This window comes from Oenanthe melanoleuca, chromosome 2 (genome assembly GCF_029582105.1).
Source record: "Oenanthe melanoleuca isolate GR-GAL-2019-014 chromosome 2, OMel1.0, whole genome shotgun sequence".
NCBI lineage: Eukaryota > Metazoa > Chordata > Aves > Passeriformes > Muscicapidae > Oenanthe > Oenanthe melanoleuca.
The window spans coordinates 44,887,885-44,895,219 of record NC_079335.1 but is presented as its reverse complement, the minus strand read 5'-3'; positions in this window follow the sequence as shown (position 1 = coordinate 44,895,219).

Here is a 7,335-nt window from a genome sequence, read left to right as displayed (position 1 = left end):
AATCTTTCTGTTTGAGGCAAGGATCCCTTGCAATTGCAGGGAGATAATCTCTGCTTCACCAATTTCCTTATGCTCCTTTGAGATGGCTGCACAGGTTTCCTGTGCCAATTCTGCCCAAGTCTGTTGTGACTTTTGATGCTGAAGAAATAACATTGCAGATGATCTTGAAGGTCACATGAAGGCAGGAGAGCTGCAGAACAGCATGGCTTTGCACCCAACTGCAAGCTGATTGGGAAGAAAATGGTTGCAACTGGGCAGCCTAGGTCCTGCTAGCCTAAACCTCATGGGGACAAATGTCTTTTTTCATCTAAAGTGTTAGCATTTCTTACTGGAACTGTGCAAAGAAAAGAAATTAACCCCCCTTGTGGGATGTGATGTTCCATTAGCTGATATTACCATCTTTGTTTATCCACTCCTACACCACAAACCCTGAACATGTGCTACATGTCCTTAGGCACCCATTGGTTAATTTACTTGTGCAGAGTAAGGCAACAAAATTATAATAATAAATTACAAAACATAGTACAACTGGAACAAAGATGCTCTACAAAAATTCTTCCTGCTTTTTTTTCCTTGGTATTTCTTCCCAGCCAGAGATATAACATAAAACTACGGGTCAAAGTATGGTCTGTCACATTAATAAATCTTATGAGAAAAGCTAAATAATTCATTAAAACAAATTAACACATTAATAAGAACAGAAATGAGTTTAAATGCAATAAAATATTATGAATACATCTCAGCTTGTATCTGGAGCCTGTTTAAAGTGAATCTATGCACAATTAATGGGAAACTGAGCTCAAGTTTTGTACGATTATGTATAGGGCAGATCATGCAATATTATATAATCTGCAAGGTGTTTAATCTCTTTAGCACTTCTGAAATGAAACTATATGTAATCTGGACTTCAGGGTCCTCAGCTACTGTGGTGATGAGAATTTTAGAAGTAAGGGAAACTGGTAGTCAGAAAATAGCATATATTTTTGTGGGCCTACACTCCATAACCTTCCTCTGCAATTTCTTATCTTTGTAATTTCTCAGTTTAAATAGAAATATTTGAGTTTTTCAGTTTAAATAGAAATATTTGGGATGGAATAAAACCATCTGAATTCTGGATAAAATAATGACAAATTTAACAGTCACACATTTGTTTTGAATGTGTTGTTAGATCTGTTTTCACTGCAGCATTTATTCATGACATTTTCCTCTTTTTGTAATGGGATTTCTGTGGCTGCAAAAAAAATATGAACAAAGGAAGTTGTTATGGGAGAAAAAGCTAAAGGCATTTTGGAGGCCAGGAAAATGAGCTACAGTGTAACCCTTCTGAGCTTTTTGGGTGAGGACAGAATTTGAAGTCCTGCTGAGTGAACCTATTTATGTGCTATCAGGGAATGATAATTTCACTGGGACTTTCCAGACTTGGCATTGAAGAAACAGGTCTCATCATTCTGAGATTTTTGCACAACAACAGTTTGACATCCTGAAGTAAATACTGTGGGGTTTGTGACTTCTGTTTATCATGTGTTTTACATCCTTGTCACACAGGTAAATGATCCAAGAACTCAGAGAAATTCCTAATTTGAATAGACATCAAATACCAGGTGTAAAGCAAAGTTTTGTCAGTGAGAAAACTGTCATATTTTATTCTCTGGAAGAATTTACAGACCATGTTCTTGAGCTAAGAGTCCATGAGGTAAGTCTTGCTCTTCTCAGGGGAAGGCTGGGCTTTTCTATCTCATCAGTGCTGTGCTCCCCAAGGACTTTGGTAAGAGATAGTACTTGGATTTTCTTTTTGATTCAGCAGATGTTGTGGAGATAAAAAGGCTTCAGTGGTAGCAAGGGGAGTTGAGGTCTTTGAGTTTTCACTGCTGCAGAGAGACCACAATAGGAAAGAAAGCTGAGGCTAAATCTTGATTTCAAAGAAAGAGGGACATTTCCCTCTTCTGCTGTAATAAGCAAAGGCATACCCTGTCATGCAATGCAATAATTTGTTTCTCTTTCCCCTACACGGCCCTTTCTGGCTACCTGATGTTAAATATTGGTGGCCCAGCCTGGGAGACAGCATGGCACTCTGGGCATAACCTCTAAGAGAAACATGTAGGTCATTTGGTGAGAAACAGGTGGCCCCTGAAATCAGACATGTAGGGGTAGGAAGAGTACAGAAAGGGGCACCCAACCATTTGTCACCAACACCTTCTGCTCTGGAAAGGTAATATCTCCAGCAGAGCTGACTGTGAGGAAAATCAGGAGCAAGTATTCTAGAGTAAATTCCCAGCTTCTGTTCCTTGTGTCCCCCTGGTTTTATGAGGTACATCATAAACCAGTGCCAGTAGCTTTGCCACAACAAAGCCCCAGATGCTGCTAGGGGTGAAACCCTTCTCTGTAGGGGCTGAAGCCAGGGCCATGTCATGTGTCTCCAGTGCCTTGTCCACTTGTCACTCAGGAAGGAATTAAGCTGCCTTCTGGATAGGTGCCCACAAAGGATGTGATAACTCTGCTCTGGACGTGCCCTGGTTCTCAGTGTTGACCATGCAGAGGCTCAGATGCCTGAGGAAGTTACTGCCACTTGTCCTCAGCAGCCTGGAGGTTTTTAATACTGCTTCCCACAAAAGTTTTCACCAAGGACTTGCTCTTCAGTATGCATGTTGAGATGCACTAACTGCAGGAAATGCAGTAGTACTTGACTTTCTGTCTAATACAAAGATATGATGGGACTAGTTTGAAACTCTTTTTTTGCCACCTCAGCAGCAAAACAACAGATTCAGTGTGGGTTGGAAGACAGGAACACCCCATGCAAAGTGAGTCCTGGTTCCATGTAAAGGTGCTTTATACTTTCCCTACTTAACTAAGCCCTATGGAAACTTCCAGGATGCTCCAGACCCATGGAAGTGTCTTCCCTCTGTCTGCAGTTCAGCAGCTTGGGGCAGTAAGGGCAGAAGGAGCCTTCAGAGGTATGGGCATCCCTGCTGTGATCCTGCTGGTGGTCAGCTTCATGGTAATTTTGCTTTTTCCTCAAATTTTTTTTTTTTTTGAAACCTTTATCTGGGCTAACCTTCAGTCCAGTGGTGCAGATGTTCATCAGCCTGCATTCTTTTGAAAATAATGGGGTATTTGTAAGGCAGTGATTGTCCCCATTAAAAAAAAAAACAAAAAAAACAAAAAATCAAAACAACAAAAAGGAAGAAAAAAAGAAGAGAAAAAAAAAAAAAAAAAAAGAATAAAGACAAACCCCCTTATCCTTGAAAATGAAAAAGCATGCCTCTCCTACTCTGTCATCTCTTCTAACACATTGCACTGAGGGTTAAAGGCGTGTCTCCATCTCCTCCCCAAATGTCTTTATTAATAGCTTTCAAGTATTGGCCTCCTCAGGCCATGGACAGATGCAGCTCTGGACATGCTAGAGGCTGCATAGCACTCAAGGAGATAAGACAGTTTAGTTTAACACAGCACGAATGATTCCAGCCTCAAGTCCCAATCAAAGAGATTTACAGCTGTTTTAAAAAGACAGTAACGTTGACTTGACTGGTGAAAGAATGCATGAAACCACTCTCAATAAAAGGTCTGGTTTTAGCAAGTAAATAAATATTAGAAGCAGAATGCATACAACTTGATTGTTATTTCATTAAAGATTAGCATAGTAGCCTAATTGTAACACACCACCAATATTTGTGCTTTTGGAATTAACAGTCAATACCCCACAAGATAGATACCTCCTTTAGTTAAAACAATTATAAAACAGACATTGAAACAGATCTCCTTTGTCACCATTTAGGAGCAATTTAATGCATTCTGTTCCTAATATTTTATGATGCAGAAATTCTACTCTCTAATTTCCTTTTCAAGCCTCTATCCCAAAGGGGTTTTAATTTGATATTTTCTACTTTAATGTAAGAGACCTTGCTCAGCACCTCCCCGGATCAAGCCCTGGGAGAGGCATTAAAAGCTCAGAGCGAGCCAGCCATCCCCCTCTGCAGAGGGACAAAGCGACCCCACACCAGGAGAGGGGTGCCTCAGCACGGATGCTAATGAAGTGACCATCTGCAACCTGCATCAGATAATGCTGGGTTGGCTGCCCTGGCTGCTGGCACAGGCTGGTGGGAGGCGCACTGGGCTGCGGGCTGCTGGTGCCCGAGCAGGGGCGGCGGGGCTGCGGGAGCGGATCATGTCCATCCCTTCACCACGAGGCACACAACCTGCTGAGCAGACAGGTGCTGCCTGTGCCGATGTCCATGGGCGATGCAGCCTGCTTGTCCTAGTAGCTGACATCTATATCTAGATCTATCTGGATTTTTAAACTGATACAACATGAAGAATGTCACTCTCTGTTACTGTATGTGTGTATCTCATGGACATCCTTTAAGCACAATGCCTTGACCATGTCTGCCCTGCTTTCTTCAGCTGATGGATTTTGCCACTGTAATAGGCTATTGTTTTCCACAGTTTTTTAAATTTATCCTTCAGTTCAAATGCTTCTGGACATGATTAGAGTTAGACTCTTTCCCCAGTACTTCAACAACTCTATTGTTTCTACTTACATTTTAAAAAACTTTAGACTTCATCTTAATAAAGCTCAGCTATTGAAACCAAAGTAAATTCTGCCTTAACATATTCAAAAACTTTAGAAGAAGCCTACAGAGCTAAGCATGCCTAAACCCTATTGATGTCTCAGGGAACCTATTACAATACACATACTACAGCACTGCAGTAAGTTTAGTGCTTCCTTTTTTCTTCCTTTTTCTGCCTCATATCCAGCTGCTTCTCTGCTGGTATTAAAAATATTTTATTGGCTTTGCTTGGTCCAAAGTTTAAGTAAAGCAAGCACAAGCTTTTATAAAATATGATCCCAAGATTTTCTGTGAAAAACAAGCATGACATAAATTTTTCCATCAATGTACTTTCCTCAGTAGTATTTGTGACCTTGCTACAACAGAACTAGAGCCAGCTAGAGAAAAATACAATTAGAAATAAAAGAGATTTTTTTTTTCCTGTGAACAGGAAAAAATTCCACTTAATAGAGTCTTCACTGTCTTGCTTGCAGGAGGAAACAATCTGTATGGTCAAAGCACTTCCAAGAAAAGATTGTGGGTGTCACCCAAGGCAAGATTGGCAAGATAACTCTTATCTAGTCTTTGGTCCATTTTAGGCAGGCACCATCCTGTACCAAAGGCTTCTCTGTTCCAGACCAGAGCTGAAGTCAGAACAGGAAGACAAGAGGGTGTTTCAGGTTTCAGCCCATTTCTGGGTAGCTGCAGTCCTGCCCTGCTGCTTGCCTGTCCTGGAGATCCAGCTGGGGCTCACTGGTGGGTGCACTGTCACTGCTCCCCACCCTGTCCCCTCCTGGGTCAAACCAAGGTGAGCATTTCTCCTCGTGCTGGTGGTGACAGCCTTAGAGCAGCATGGGTTTGTGGGCAGGTAATGAGGTCTTGGTGTGTGATCACCACCTGCCAGCAGAGGTGTACAGAGGATGGGGCTCATGGGACAGCCCTTCTCTCTGCCAGCCCCTGGGGGGCACAGAGGTGGTGACAGCCATCCAGCTGTGCAGCTTCCCTTCCTGCCAGCCTCAGGTCATGGAGCAGCTGAATCCAGGCCCAAGAATACTGCAGGTTTCTAGCAACATGCCTGCACACACAAGGAGGGATAACTCCAGGCAAGAGGCCCTGAGAGAAGATATCAGGCCTTTGTCTCAAAGCAGCTTTGAGCATCCTCACATACAATCTGAGACATTGGGCTTGTCTTTTGTAGCACTCCCTAATTCCTCAGTAGTCTTTCCTTGCCCACATATGGTATCTGGCTGACATACAGGGAGTCACAGGAACAGAAATTGCTGTGGTAGGTAGGACTAGTGTCTAATCTGTTGGGGTTTTACAGACATTGTCACATGCCTTTAAAACTCAGTTTCATCTTCTCCCTCCAGGCTGCTTTCAGCATCCTTGATACTCTTGTAGATAAATGAAGCTGGCAGACACCACCTTTATAAACAATGAATTTTTCATCTCTCTAGTAACCCATCTGACCCTGTGCAGGCTTGTCCACATTTTGTAGATGCTCAGGTAAGGACTAAAACAGCACTGAAGACCTTGCAGCAGTCCTTTGCAGTGGAAAAGGCCAGTTGAAGGCAACAGGACCTGGGGCACACTCCTGTTTCTAGGATTGCAGCTGTCTCCCTGGGATTCCCTCCCTCAGGAGCTGCTTTTAGGGCTCTTGAGTTTAGCTGGTGCCAGAGCTGCCTTGCACCTGTGTCACAGCCCAGCCATTACTGAGAACAAAGAGAGAAAGATCATCTTTCCTTCTAAGGAGGTTTTAGAGTAAAATGAGTGGTTTCAGCTGTCCCCCATCATCAAGCAGGTGGAGGCAAAGGGGCTGCAGTCCAGACAGGTGTGAGGAAAAGGCTTTGGGGAGGATCCAGGACAGAGGTAACAACTTTGAATTGCCCTTTGGACAGAAACTCAGCCATACTTTGTGTTCTCCAACCCCACCAAATGATCCAATGCCACAGAAACATCCCTTCTTCTCCACAGCTGTGAGGACTTACAGAGCACAGCTGTCTGTTTCAAACACTGCCAAGGCCACAGAAAGAATTTGCCATAAGAAAAGTCACCACAGTGAGGGCTTGAGTTATGCACAAAAAGGAGGACTTGTGATAGGAAGGTGCTAATTTCAGGGCTGGCCAAGGTTAACATCTGGTTAGCAAATCCTGGTTAATGCATCCAGACCAAAGTTCCTGCTGCAGTACACCATGGGAAAGGAAGGAACTGCTCATACTGGTCAAACAAAGATCACCCCATGTCTGACCAATGGCCACTGAAGCATCCCCAGACTCATTTCTGGTGCCTTTTACCAGAGGACTGCACATGAGACCTTATCACTCTTAACAACAACCTGAAAGGAGGGTGTAGCCAGGTGGGAGGTGGTCTCTTCTTGCAAATAACAAGTAATTTTTTTTTTTTATTTTCGGTTTTTAAGAGATATGTATCATTATCACTAGCAAAGAAACTATGCTTGAAGAACAATATCTGCTGCAAAGATTTGCAAATCCTAGTTCAATACATTTGCATTAGTGGAAATGTTTCCTTTCACTTCAGTATGCCATGGATTATTCTCTTGTTATAATACTTGCCTGATCAAGAGCATTGTGCTTCAGGCATCACTGCAAAAACTAATCCTTATATGGCCTTCTAGCAAATGGATTTATCATACTGGAGCTGGGCTTGACAACTGAAATATTGTATGGAAGGGTAGTTGGTAATTTAGGCTACAAATCAGCAGAAAGAAACCTAGCAGCAGGTTTACCTCTCTAAAACAGCCTGTGGTAGGTGGAAAAAAATGCAGAGAAAT